The sequence below is a fragment of the Tachysurus fulvidraco genome, chromosome 13 (genome assembly GCF_022655615.1).
Source record: "Tachysurus fulvidraco isolate hzauxx_2018 chromosome 13, HZAU_PFXX_2.0, whole genome shotgun sequence".
Classification (NCBI taxonomy): Eukaryota; Metazoa; Chordata; class Actinopteri; order Siluriformes; family Bagridae; genus Tachysurus; species Tachysurus fulvidraco.
In genome coordinates this window covers 3,189,712-3,205,243 of record NC_062530.1, presented here as the reverse complement: position 1 = coordinate 3,205,243, position 15,532 = coordinate 3,189,712, and the positions used below count along the sequence as shown (strand labels likewise).

Sequence of the window (15,532 nt, the reverse complement as noted above, 5' to 3'; positions counted from 1 at the left end):
TGAGATGTTTAGTGTGAGGTATGAGCGCAGCACCTTCTTTATGATCACGATACTTACGATACTTATGGAGATAGTATCCAGGTGAGATTATACGCTGACACGGCGATGAGCCTAGGCAATATTTTTAGGAAGTCCAGACCCACCAACAGGAGATTACCCACAGCAGCAGAAAGTGATGTGTGAAAAATGTAAATGTGGGTAAATTTAGCATTTCCTGCCTGTCACTGAACTATCTGCACCCAGCCATGACTGGGAATGAATCGAGTCTGACGTTGACTCTTGAAAACTCTTGTTTTGACATGGCTGCACTTCGGATTTAGTGTGACGTGACATACGGCTAAGTACGGTGACCCATACTCAGGATTTAACCCATCCAAAGTGAACACACACACACACACCGTGAACACACACCCGGAGCAGTGGGCAGCCATTTATGCTGCGGCGCCTGGGGAGCGGTTGGGGGGCCTTGCTCAAGGGCACCTCGGTCGTGGCCGGCCCGAGACTCGAACCAACAACCTTAGGGTTACGAGTCAGACTTATATTTAGATTTACAGACTCTGGAAAGGTCTTTTTTTTATTTGTCTAACAACTTTGTTGAAGTGCTGCATCAAGCATTTCAGACATGAAGACTGTAAAACCCTCAAGTCTTGTACGTTTAAATGTTGCCTCATTTTCATATGTTGTCTTGTTCCAGCCCTAAGAGGTTAAGCTCTGGGGTATGAATCAGCATACTGGAGGTTTCAAACCCCAACACTGCCAACCTGCCCCTTGATCCCTGCAGCCCCTAGACTCAGACCGCAGAGAAGGATTTCACTCTACACTAATGCGTATAAAGCGTACGAAGGCTTGTACTTTGAACGACAACACAGCTATCTGCATTCACTCTGAAGGAAAGGAAACGAACTGGCTCCATGAAGGACGTTCGGGAAAGCGAAGAAGGGAGTCATGCCAGCAGTGGAGATGCCCAACACACCCTTCTAAACGTAAATAGAGTTCGAAGAGCTGCCAATATCCAGAAGCCATCTGAGCTCCAGAGCCACACCCAAATCAACCATCTGCTTCCACATAGCGCTGAGGAAAACCGATCATTCACACACGGATACCAAATTCCGACAAACATCCGGTCTTGCCGAGCAGAGTGATGGGCCTTGAGAAATGCTCAGGATGATATCCACCCAAATCGCTGACCTCGTTACCGTTCCAGAGCGTTCGGATATTTTATATGCTCCCGAGGACGGATTGCCTAATTTGCTGGCACGTGAATCCGAGCGCGTCCAGCAGTTTATCCGAACAAAAGCCAGACGATGTACAACTAATCTGTTCATCTCAACCAAACATCGGCAGCTGAAAATCGATCCTCCCTGTAGGTAAACAAACGGCGTCTTGCTTCCGACCGACAGCCTCGCTGGAAATCAAACACCGGGATGTAAATATAGGGGACCTACAAACATCGACCGAGAGGTCACGAAACACTTTATATCAATGTTCCCTGTGGCTTAACTAAAGACAGCTGCAAACACAGATGTCGAGCTTTAGCCAGGGCCACTGACTTAAATAACTCTGCAGACACATCCTCTATCCTCAGCGACGTCGAAAACATCCACACGGTCTGCTAGGAACCTCGAGGTGCGCTCGCTATGACTCGATCCACCGATATACACCTCAGTAATGTGGGATTCTCTGTGCACAAAAAACACCTTTACGTTAATGAACTCGTTCTAATAGCCTACCGTTTCCATAGTAACAGCTCATCTACAGCAGGGTGGATGCTTCCGGTAACTTAAGCTTAATGATATTTATTAAAAACACTTTATACAGAGAGATTATACAATTGTTCAACTGGAAGGAGTCTCCAGTGTCGGCGTTCTGTGAGAGTCCTTAAGTTTGTTTGTACTTTTTTTTTCTTCGTCTTATTAACTTATTAAATTTAATTCAAATTAAAAGAAAGAGAACATGTTGGAGGTGGGGCTTAACGGCAGAACGAGAGAAAGGAGGTGGGGCTTAAAGGGAGAATGAAAGAAAGAAAGGAGGTGGGGCTTAACGGTAGAACGAGAGAAAGGAGGTGGGGCTTAAAGGGAGAATGAAAGAAAGGAGGTGGGGCTTAAAGGCAGAAAGGAGGTGGGGCTTAACGGTAGAACAAGAGAAAGGAGGTGGGGCTTATTAAAGGGAGAATAAAAAAGTAGGTGGAGCTTAAAGGGAGAATGAAAGAAAAGAGATGAGGCTTAACATGAGACAGGGAGAAAAGAGGTGGGGCTTAACGTAAGACAGGGAGAAAAGAGGTGGGGCTTAACGTAAGACAGGGAGAAAAGAGGTGGGGCTTAACGTGGGTGATTAACGTAAGACAGGGAGAAAAGAGGTGGGGCTTAACGCGAGGCAGGGAGAAAAGAGGTGGGGCTTAACGTGAGACAGGGAGAAAAGAGGTGGGGCTTAATGTAAGACAGGGAGAAAAGAGGTGGGGCTTAACATGAGACAGGGAGAAAAGAGGTGGGGCTTAACATGAGACAGGGAGAAAAGAGGTGGGGCTTAACATAAGACAGGGAGAAAAGAGGTGGGGCTTAACGTAAGACAGGGAGAAAAGAGGTGGGGCTTAACGTAAGACAGGGAGAAAAGAGGTGGGGCTTAACGTAAGACAGGGAGAAAAGAGGTGGGGCTTAACGTGAGACAGGGAGAAAAGAGGTGGGGCTTAATGCGAGACAGGGAGAAAAGAGGTGGGGCTTAACGTGAGACAGGGAGAAAAGAGGTGGGGCTTAACGTGAGACAGGGAGAAAAGAGGTGGGGCTTAACATTTTATTTTATAATATTTTGGTATAAAATGACACCCTTTCTCACATATCGATCAGGAAATAAAGAAAGCTCTTTTGGTGTATTTTTGAGTCGTTGTGCAGAAGTGTAATCCTGATATTATATTTAAACTAGGACATTTAAAAAGTGCTCAGTAATGACAATTAAATGTTCAGTCTCCCTGCTGGTTTGTGTTACAGACCACAGGATGGTTATAACTGAGCTGTAGTTAACTGAGAGACCAGAAACAAACTGAAACAAACTGTCACTGAGACACTGAACTGACGGTAAAGTTAAATGTAATTAGCACAGACAAAAGCCCATTTGTGACAGGTCTTTCAGTGAAATCCCCTCGGTACGAGTGTTCAGCGCCCTGCCTGCCTTTAATTACAGCTTCAGCTCCTCAAGAACACTATCAGAAGTGCGCAGGGACGTTAAAATAAACGCAAAAGATTCACTGAAAAACACTGCAGATGTTTTTGGCATGTTCGATTCAAATTCATTTTATTTGTATAGCGCTTTTAATTGACATGGACGTTGTCTCGAAGGAGCTTTACAGAAATATAAAATGACAAAGTTTAAAATTAAACGAATATTTATCCCTTATTTAACGAGCCAGTGGTCCTCTTTTTTTCATCCTTCGGTGCTGTTAATGCTCCGTATCTAAAAGCCGCTCCTATAATATATACGTGCGGTTAGTTTAACTGTGCTTTCAGACACAGAGGCTGGATTAACCGCAGTAGGGTCACTATATTGTCTTCGACCATAAAGATGTAGACATCACAGCCTCCTTCTTAAGCAGGGGACTCAAACTCAAACTCACAGTGGGCCAAAATATAAAACTGAGATAAAGTCACGGGCCAAACTGAATATTTATTGAAAAATGAACTGCAACTGATCTGTAATGTTCAACCTTTTTCATATGGAAACAAACTTTAGTTTTGCTTAAATACAGGATTTAGAACAACCAGAGCTTGATATTACAAACACGCAAGAAATTAAATTCGCTGGTGTTCATTTCGCAAACTTTGACCATACACTTTTTGACAAACTCTCCCTCATTAAAGGGCAGGTTTTGCCGTCTCTGCTGCCCCGATAAAGCTTTACAGCCTTTACAGCAGCTTCACTTTTTATTTTGCTTTCATGAACATAGTCTGACGGGAAACCAGACTTTTTTTCATCTCCTCCGCATTCTGGAGCTTCTGCTTTACGTCCAGTTCCTTATACTTCTCATAATGTTTCGTTTCATTGTGTCGTCTTATGTTATATTCTTTCGTTACAGACACGTTAGCTCCGTTAGCACACAAGACAAACAGGTCGGTCCTTTATATTCGTGAACAGATAATCTGCCTCCCCCCTACCCTCCTGAAAGCTCCTATTGTCCATCTTTCGTTTGGCCATTTTGGTGGAGGGTGGAATTAACTTGCCCGATGTGACTGTAACGTGGTTGTTAACGACTGCCAACAGAGAATGAGGGGCGCTTGCTGTTCGTGACTACGCGTCAATACAGTGGCAAGGCATTCTGGGATTTGTAGTATTAGCGGAGCATGCGGCTAGTTAGCTGTAATGAACATTTGATATGATATGAGAGTTTGACACCCCTGTTCTTAAGTGTCTTGAAAACCTCTACACGAGTGTCTATTACACGAGTCCCTGGTTAAAGTAAAGGTGCATGAGATCATCCATGATGCTGTGCTACTGCGTTTTCCTGCATGTTCTTATGCAGAGATCACGAGAAAATTAAGTCGTTATCACGACAAAACAATGCATGGAATAACGCATGGCCTCTTAGGACTTCCGTAGTAAAAAAAAATTTTTTAAATCAAATAAACTGTAGTCTCATGTTCTCACGACACAGGTTAAAGTTCGGTTAGATAAAGTGACAGGGAGAAAGGAGGTGGGGCTTAACAGGAGAAAGGAGGTGGGGCTTAATGGGAGAAAGGAGGTGGGGCTTAACGAAAAAATGGAAGAAAAAGGTGGAGTTTAAAGGGAGAACAAAAGAAAGGAGCTGGGGCTTAATGTGAGACAGGGACAAAGGAGGTGGGGTTTAACGTGAGACAGGGAGAAAGGAGGTGGGGCTTAATGTGAGACAGGGACAAAGGAGGTGGGGTTTAACATGAGACAGGGAGAAAGGAGGTGGGGTTTAACGTGCAACATTGATAAAGGAGGTGGGGCTTAACATGCAACAGGGAGAAAGGAGGTGGGGCTTAACAAGAGAACAGGAGAAAGGAGGTGGGGCTTAACATGCAACAGGGAGAAAGGAGGTGGGGCTTAACAAGAGAACGGGAGAAAGGAGGTGGGGCTTAACAAGAGAACGGGAGAAAGGAGGTGGGGCTTAACATGCAACAGGGAGAAAGGAGGTGGGGCTTAACAAGAGAACGGGAGAAAGGAGGTGGGGCTTAACAAGAGAACGGGAGAAAGGAGGTGGGGCTTAACATGCAACAGGGAGAAAGGAGGTGGGGCTTAACAAGAGAACGGGAGAAAGGAGGTGGGGCTTAACAAGAGAACAGGAGAAATAAGGTGGGGCCTTTCCCATTTTTATCGACCAAAACATCTTTTCTGTCATGTGACATTTATTCACAGTTAATCTAACCTCTAAAAAAACTTTTAGACTTTTTAAACCTTTGGACGTCTACAAACTCTGTATAAAACTGTAAATGTTGGCACTATGGCAACATGGTGTGTGATCTGAAATGTTTACATTAGATATGATAAGTGTGTTTGAACGTTACAATAAAATCCCTCATGCTTCCTTATTTGTGTGTGTGTGTGTGTGTGTGAGAGAGAGAGAGCAAGAGAGAGAGAACCTACTCCATCACTACCCCATCATTAGCATCACTCTACCTTTTTCCGTAGTGCTTCCTCTCACCTTACGTTCCCAACACTCGCAGGTTTCTGTTAACGTTACCTAAATGAACTCGCTATGAAGACAAATTAATTGTCACCAAAAGCAGTTGTTTTTTTTCTGCAAGCTCACATCCTTCCTCATTAAAGTTAATTGGCTTTTTCGCAAGGCGAATATGAGGCGCGTCGGGTGTCTGGCTTGCGAATACCCTGCTGTATAAAACAGGTAGACGTCTTGTGTTCATTAAAGTGTTCAAATGACTTATTTGTTTGTGTTTGGTGCAGAACATAAGCGAGAGACTTCATTAGAGAAGACTCCAGATGGGTGGAAACAGCTGGTGAACAGGGAGATAAACTGTACGTAGTTTAGATGCTCAACAGATGATTTAACGTTAAAACGGAGTCGAAGCTTCGCATCTGTTCTCCCAGGTACAGATACACGCTTGTGCAGAGATAGAAGGAAACTTGCTGGCGCCTGCTGGTGTGACACCATTTTGTTTATTTATAAAAAGTAGTCTCGGTCTCGGATGTCATGCCCACGAACCCTAGGCTACACGTCGACCGCATACGGGACACGAAATCAGAAACACTTCAGGGGTTTTGTAGTCGTACTCTGGTTGGTTGGATTCTATAGGATTTAAAGAGGACAAAGAAACAAAGCCGTGGTGACGCTCTACTTCTCTCATGGAAGAACAAAGCTGTTGTGTTTACCGCTGTGACAATGAGTGCTTATGTGGATCGGCTAAACACTGGAGTTTCACGAGTTTGCAAGAGTTTCTTAAATGAACTATCTGTGGTTGCACGATGGTCTGTTTTTATAGGGACATTGACTTTACATGTCCACACCCATGAACGTGCGGCTGAAACTGAACTGTGATTGGTTGCTTTTCATGTCAGTCATACACCCTCTTGGGTGGTTCCTTGTACAATAAAAACACTAACCCTAACCCTAACCCAGTCTAAATCTCTGGCACTGAGATTTTCGGCAGTATTGCTCTGTCTTCTTCTTCTAGTCGCGTCTTTTCCCGTTTTTACATCAATTACCTTCATGTCCTCATTTAACACATCCATATATCTCCTCTTTGTCTTTCCTCTTGACCTCTTACCTGCAGCTCCATCTCCAACATCCTTCTACCAATATAACCATCTCCCTCCTCTGTACATGTCCAAACCATCTCAATCTAGTCTCTCTGTCCTTGTCCCCAAAACAGACAACCTGAGCCGTCCGTCTGATGTCCTCGTCCCTAATCCATCCTCATCACTCCTAAATACAACCACAACATCCTCATCTCTGCTACCTCCATCTCTGCCTCATGTCTTTTCCTCACTGCTACAGTCTCTAACCCGTACAGCAGAGCTGCTCTCACTACCGTCTTCTACACCTTTCCTCTTGCTGACACTCTTCTGTCACACTCCTGATGCGCATTGTGAATTTCATTTTTCGAGATTTGAAAAATGAAGCATACGAAGACTGTAAGAACCCTTTTTTTGTTTGACGTTACATACTTATAACACAATGACCATAGGAATGACACACATGACAAACCTCATCATCCCTTTTCCCAGGTCTTTCTCTCTTCTAAATTCTTTCCCGAAGCATCTCATCGGTCAAACTAGCCGTCTCGGTGTGTCATCATCGAGTGCTCAACATCGAACGTACGAGCGACGGCTCGCTCAAAATGTAAATGAAAGGGATTGTTTGATGGACGCGGTGCAGCTGTGTCTGGGCCACCCAGTCCTCCTGCCCACGGGGGCAAGAGATTTATAGCCACCGTTTAGCTCTTCAGAAGGCCACAGCTGCTGCTGCACACACGCAAAATAATTAGTGCAGTAATTAAAGCTGGACTCGGTGAGACGCAGAGAAACGGCACAATAGGGGTGAGAAAGAACGTCAGTCGGTTTAACAAGGAAACAAACAAATCTTTTTAAGCCCTAACATTACAGCAATAAGGTTATGCTGCTGCGCTGGTAGAAGAGCTACTAATTACATTCAAATACAGATATACTCACGAGGATATTCTGTACATACTGTACTGTTTGTTTATTTGTTACTCTAATTGTTTTCCTTTTAATCGATGTCTGTGTATTCGAGCTAAAAAACCGGGGGAGACAAAATAAAACACGGACGCCTGGACGTTCGTGCTGTCGTTAGCAACGAGCTAACGGCGACGAGTGACGTTTATTGTTAATGTCACTTCTGTGAATGACATCACTGCCTGAACTTGGAGGAGAAGACAACCCTGAGTTGACAAGGAACTCAGGTGTGTGTGTGTGTGGTGGCTTCACACACCTCAGAGGAAGCTCTCAGGTGTTCACTGTCATGTGATTGGAGAGAAGTACTCATGCCTTTTTCCCACCGAGGCAGTTTGAGTGCTGGTTCGGAGCCTAATTATAACCAGTTCTTTCTGTTTCGACAGCCAAAGCAGCGGCTCTGAGCCAGGAAAAGTGGTTCTTAAGTAGCATCAAAACGTTGATGGTCTAGACTTAGCTTGTGTCAGGGTCTGGGGGCGGAGCTGGGGGGCGGGGCTACTGTTAGCGCATTTGATAATGTACCTTAAGTATACTAATGTTTAATACACTTTTACTTTACCGCGATATGATCAATTATCAGCACACATCATAGTAGGTAGCTACATGCTAAGGCTAACTTTTTTCTGTGTTGATAAAATAACGTTATGTACTTTATCGATTACAACCTCCGTTTATACAGATTACACGGAGCCGCACGTACACGTCGGATTCGCCGCGTTTGGATGCCGATGTAGGTTCGCAAAGCCATGAGCATTAACAGTAAAGCAACATCCGCCATTGTTGTTGTGTTTGTGTTTGCCGCTGCTGCGCTAACGTCGCTGGGACACGTGACACGTATACAGTGACGTCAGACTCGGCTCTGTGACGGCTCTCTAACCGATGGAAAGGCAAACCGGTTCTTAGAAGGTTCGCTAGTGGAATCAACTTTGAACCAGCACCAGCGCTAGCTCTGAACCAGCACCCGGTTCTTTCCGGTGGAAAAGGGGTAATAAGTGGGAGGAAAGTGGAGGATGATCAGATTAATCCAATCCACAGCCTGTACCGTGCACTCTCTCTCTCTCTCTCTCTCTCTCTCTCTCTCTCTCTCTCTCTCACACTCACACACATGGGATCCTGTAGCAGTAATCCTAATCTCTTCACTCAGTTCTGCTTCTCTCTGCTCTGCTCCTTTATTTTAGAGGTTCCACTTAACCTTCAAATCAAGTTCAAATTTATTAGTGTGATTGCAAAAATCTGGATAATCCTGTCAAGCGGTGACTCCGATCCCAAACCGAGGTGAACCGAATAACCTCAGCAGTAAATACGCTCTCATTTACGAGGCCTGGAAGACAAGCTGAGATGCAGTCAGACTTGTACTCGTATGAAGGGAAATAATGACACAGAGGAAGCTAATTAGCATGCATTCAGGTCCTTTTCTGACAGGTCTCTGGTTAAGAAATCTCTAGGGTTTTAACCTTGTGCTCAGAATTACCGCTGTTCTCTTTAACCCAGTCTCATTTTAGAAGAGGAATTTCTTAACACACGATTCAGGGACTTTTTCACAATGCACATCTGTTACGAATCTGTAAGTTTCTCCTGAAATGAAGAGTTAAATGATAGGAGACGGTCACGGTTTGCTCTATCTGAAGTCTTAGAGGCCGTTCGTACGCACGGTTACGATCCAGCATTGCCTAACGGACAGCTATGGAAGCGTTTTCACAAAAATGTCCACTTTCTGTCTCAAAGTTGAGCAACAAATGAATCATGTGCTAATGATAACACCATTAAAGTCATTAGTAAAGTATTAGATTTCACATGTTAATAAAATCCGGCCGTTTTCTTTATAACATGACGGACAGCGAGAGCGCATCATTGGGGGCGGAGCTTCCGTGGATGTCTGTTAATGTGAATGATTGTAGATTCATATGATATTGAGCCCATCTGCTGTACTTATACAACTCTAACGGGAAGTGAGAAAGGGATCCATCCGGAGCCGCCAGCTGAGAGTGCGACTAAAAGTCATGGCGCGTTCCTATTAAGAGGAAACTCTGTGCTTATGGCTACGAGTCCACAGACTCCATGTCTAGGTCATCTTCTTGTAGCGATTTTTCCGTACGAGATTAGAGTTACAAATCCATGACTATCTGTACCCGGGTCAGGTATCGTCTCCGTCCTCGATCGCGTAACTGTTCCAGCAGGAACACTTCTTCAGTTTATTTTTTTTTTATTAAAACACTAGTCAGACTTGCTGTAATAACGGCGAGCAGCCCGAACAAAACCCGAGGGTGCCAATACTTCTTTTGTTTGTTGCAGAACTGTCATACAAGGACATATTGTTCACCACAGCATGGTTATGTTATACGCCGTGCGTCGGGCTTACACAGCATGGTGAAGAACAGCACACTTTTCTTTAAAACAGTGAGCATGTTCCTTATGAAGCTCCACAGAGGGGCGCTGTGCCTTACAGGGGTATAGGAGCCCTGGATGGGTGACTAATGCTAAGTAGTGTGACGTGAAGCGCAGGGATTTTACGGCTGATGAATTCTGACATAGAGTTAGCGCCGCAACTCAGCTAATCGCTTAATTATTAGAGAACTTTGTTTGTAGGGGTTTGTTTTATCGCACGACTGAACATAATATCTAACTCCTTCAGCAGCACCGCTAGCCAATCGTTAACCACGTCAATTACATCACCAGTTTAAGAAGACTGCAAAGGCAAACAATGAAGCGTATCCAGCCAGAACTCCGGTACGTCAGGGCGTCCGTTTTGCTAATGAAAACTGGTGTCGGACATCACTATGGCAACCGTGCAAGGTCCAGCGATTTCTCTACAAAAACTGGGTTCTCCAAACAAGGGACATGTTTAAAACAGTATTTTTAACAAAAACTATAAAGTTTCCTGCTGGTTTTTTATCGTGTTCGTGTTGAAATGATCCAAAAACCTTTATTTTTCTTCACACTAATGTTTGGATCTTGACTCCTGACTCATTTTAGATCACACCAATGTTTGGATCTTGACTCCTGACTCATTTTAGATCACGCCAATGTTTGGATCTTGACTCCTGACTCATTTTAGATCACACTAATGTTTGGATCTTGACTCCTGACTCATTTTAGATCACACTAATGTTTGGATCTTGACTCCTGACTCATTTTAGATCACACTAATGTTTGGATCTTGACTCCTGACTCATTTTAGATCACACCAATGTTTGGATCTTGACTCCTGACTCATTTTAGATCACACCAATGTTTGGATCTTGACTCCTGACTCATTTTAGATCACACCAATGGTTGGATCTTGACTCCTGACTCATTTTAGATCACACCAATGGTTGGATCTTGACTCCTGACTCATTTTAGATCACACTAATGGTTGGATCTTGACTCCTGACTCATTTTAAATAACACTAATGTTTGGATCTTGACTACTGACTCGTTTTAGATCACACCATTGTTTGGGTCTTGACTCCTGACTCATTTTAGATCACACCAATGGTTGGATCTTGACTCCTGACTCATTTTAGATCACACCAATGTTTGGATCTTGACTCCTGACTCATTTTAGATCACACTAATGGTTGGGTCTTGACTCCTGACTCATTTTAGATCAGACTCACAGACAGAACATCGTTATACTGACTGAAACGTCGATTTGGACCAATAAGTAATCCGATGGAAGTGACTGGAAATCGAGGACGCGTAAGATTTTGCAGGAATGTTCGGATTGTATCCCAAACCCTGCGTTACAAACTCGCTCCATTCATCAGCTCCGAGCAGAAGACGGAGATAAACATTCGTACGACCGCAGCGACGTGATGAGCTTTTTTCTTATAAAATGTTAACAGTTACAAAATGTGTTTTTTTTGCCGCCATATATTTCATACCCTTAGAGGAATTACAGTGTGTTAATGGAGAGTGTGTTTGGAATGAGGCAGAAAAATCAATAAACACTCCACACATCTGCCAGTGGACTGGTGCAGCTCATCACTTAAGTCCACGCTTCAACTCTGAGAGGAATTCCTGTAGAAGCGACGACGCTCTGAATCGATAATGAATGTACGCAGTGTGACCAAAAGTTTGTGCACCTTAAACCATCGTGCCTATAACCTAAAGCACACAATTGTATAGAAAGTCTTAGTACGCTGTAGCTTTATAATTCCGCTTCACCAGGAACTAAGAAGTTCGAACTTGTTCGAACGTGACAATGCAGCCGTGCACAAAGCCCCGAGCTCCATGACGACATGGTGTGGAGATTGAGGTTAGTGTGGAAGAACTCGAATTTCCTGCACAGATTCTGACTCGACCACACAGGGACCGGAGTCTCCTCAACATCCCAACATCAGAGTGGAAATTCATTTAGTGGGAATTCTTCCCAGAAGTGTGGAGCTTATTATAACAACAAAGCAGGACTAAATCTGGAATGGGATTTTTAAGAAGCACATACGACGTTGAAGATCGGAAAATGACAAAAAAAAATATGGGAAACGTCACGATCGCTGGCTAAATACACGACTTAAACTTTCATATTGTGGGATCAGCTGCAGGATTCTCTTCCCTATAAACACGTCGATTTGTTAAACAACAAATCCCTCAGCGGACAATATTTTGTTGTGACTTATTATGTTAGCTTTGTAGAAGCCAACATTCTGTTTTCCTATTTAAGCTAAGACAAAAATTTATAAAGTTTAATGCAACCTAGGGCTTTCTAGCCACATGCACCAAATTCAGATTTGTTGTAGACCCTGGTCTGAAGTTTTTTGCTATTAGTTTTCTAAGCGATCCGAGTACCGGTACTTCCGGTACCGGGTCCCAAATTGGCCTATTTTCCCATAGACTCCCATTATAAACTCGGCAAGCTTTCAAACTATCTACACCAAACTCGGCCGGCTCCTTTAGGGTGATACTCTGAACAAAGGTTTATATTGGTGTATCGACTGGCCTTTTGGTTGTGCCACAGCCCCGCCCCCAAAATATGCAAAAAAAAAAAAAACTTTTTACAACACGGACATGTGACATATCAAAACACTCAGAACAATGAGGGGAACTTCCTCACGTGTATTCAGATGACATCACGTGACGTCACGTGATAATAAAAAATTTTGCACAACATGAACATGTGACATATCAAAAATACTCAGCCCAATGAGGGGAACTTCCTCAGGAGTATTCGGATGACGTCACATGCTCGTCTCCACTTGCCTCCAAATGTTTTGGCACCCAATCTTTCTGTCCATTTGCCTTCAAAAGTACCACTGACCCTTATGTCCACTCGCCTCCAAAAAGCACCGGCCTTTGCGAATACTTGCATCATCAAAGCCAACATCAAAGTTTGTCGCGACAAACTTTACAAATCTAATTATTATTATTATTATTATTATTAATTTGTTGAGTTTTTTGTTACCATAAAAGTGAGTCAGAATATCTTCTACTTCTGTCTTTCAGCCTTTACCCTCGTCATTCATTTCGTGCTCCCAGCTGTCTGAGCTTTTGAACTTTTATGGAGTTTTGTGGGCGTCGTTACATGCAAACGAGTTGTCAGGGACACTCGCTCGTGAGTTTTCCTCCTGCAAACATTTATGCATAATTTTACTAAAAGGTTTAGAATTAAGGCCCAATGAAGTAGATGTTATGAAAAAGTCATTTGCAAAAATATCTCGCAATATATCTCAGGTCACTTTAATATCTGAGACAGAACCGACTCTTTGACGTACTGAACCCTGAACACGTCTGCTGGAGAACAGAAGTTCTGGAGAACTACTCAGGCCTGGAGGATGATCCCGCTCGTACGCGCGTGTAATCGGATACGAGTGCAAACACGACACGATCGAGTGATTTCACCCGTTTGTTTTCAAGGGAAAATCAGAATGGGTTTTCTTCTCTGGTCTAAATGAAGAGAAATGAAGCATAGCCTGTGTATTATAAGTACACTAGCTCATTTTTATGAGCCAAGCACAATGTTTTGAAAAGAAAAAAAAAAAAAGGTTTCACCTTGAAGATCTTCTAGTGAACAAAAAGATTTACTTTATAATAGAATGTGGAGTACAATTTCAACTTCTTGCATGGATATTGCTGAGAGCGTTGCATGGAGGAATTACTCACTCACTATCTCTACATAAACAGAGCGATGCAGCGGCACTTTAATCTTGCATCCTGTCTAGCTCACTCACCTCCTCATCTCTACGCTCGGCTCCAGCACGTCCACCTCCACAGCTTTCCAACTTTCATCACCATAACCATAACACCCAGCAGCTCTTAAATCACTAACTAACCGGCCGATTCAGGTTAAGAGGCCGCATTGCAAGGGAGCTACAATGCTGCGTTGAGTTCTGGTCTTGCAGTCCAGCATTTGCACCGTTCACCTATCTGGAGATATCATGTGATATATCATGTGATAGAGTGTATCATCTCATAAAGTATGAATCCTGATGATGTTGCAGCAATCCGTGCCTTGGAGTAATAGAGAGCAAAGTTGGCTTTCAGAGCGGGAGAAGCAAAGTCTCTCTCTACTGTCAATCACAACACACTAGCCAATCACAGCCTTCTGTAAGAATATGCATGCAATAGAGGATAGTGCTCTCCTCCGAGCGTGTAACGCTGCCCTGTGGCACATCACAAGCTTCAGTTTGAGATTTTTCTAAAGATCTCTATGAATATCTCTATTAATATCTATGAATATTATTTCTACAGACATTATAACTAACAATATTATGTCTATAGATAGAAATAATGTATAGAAATGCTATCTAGATTATAACTAAGGATATCAATTCTATGGAGATAATTTAGATATTATTTCTACACATTCTTTCTATGGATGTTATTTCTACAGACATTTTAAATAACTATATTAAGTCTATAGGTATAATTTCTCTACATTACATTATTATAACTAAGGCTATCAATTCTATGGAGATCGTGTATATATTATTTCTATGCCTATTTTTTCCATAGACATTATACCTAACATTATTACATCTACAAATATCATTTCTATCAGATTATTTCCATCTACATTATAACTAAGTATATGATTTGTATGGATATCATTTCTATAGGTATTTCTATAGACATTGTAACTACAAATATCACATCTATGGAGATCATACATGTATTATTTCTACGCATATTATTTCTATGCATATTATTTCTATAGACATTATTTCTATAGACCTTACATTATAACTAAAAACATGATTTCTATGGATATTATTTCTATCATTATTTCTATGGATATTATTTCTATAGACATTATAACTAAGGACATGATTTTTAGATATAATTTCTATCATTATTTCTATGGATATTATTTCTATAGACCTTACATTATAACTAAGGACATGATTTTTAGATATAATTTCTATCATTATTTCTATGAATATTATTTCTATAGACCTTACATTAGAACTAAGGACATGATTTCTATGGATATTATTTCTATCATTATTTCTATGGATATTATTTCTATAGACCTTACATTAGAACTAAGGACATGATTTCTATGGATATTATTTCTATCATTATTTCTATGGATATTATTTCTATAGACCTTATAACTAAGGACATGATTTCTATGGATATGATTTCTATCATTATTTCTATGGATATTATTTCTATAGACCTTACATTAGAACTAAGGACATGATTTTTAGATATAATTTCTATCATTATTTCTATGGATATTATTTCTATAGACCTTACATTAGAACTAAGGACATGATTTCTATGGATATTATTTCTATCATTATTTCTATGGATATTATTTCTATAGACCTTACATTAGAACTAAGGACATGATTTCTATAGATATAATTTCTATCATTATTTCTATGGATATTATTTCTATAGACATTATAACTAAGGACATGATTTCTATGGATATTATTTCTATCATTAT

The 15,532-nt window shown here is 42.0% G+C and overlaps 1 protein-coding gene across 1 annotated transcript in view; it reads right to left on the bottom strand.

Moving 5' to 3' along the window:
• Positions 1-15,532, bottom strand: part of glg1b (golgi glycoprotein 1b) — a 41,643-nt gene that overhangs the window by 25,506 nt on the left and 605 nt on the right. The window lies entirely within an intron of this gene.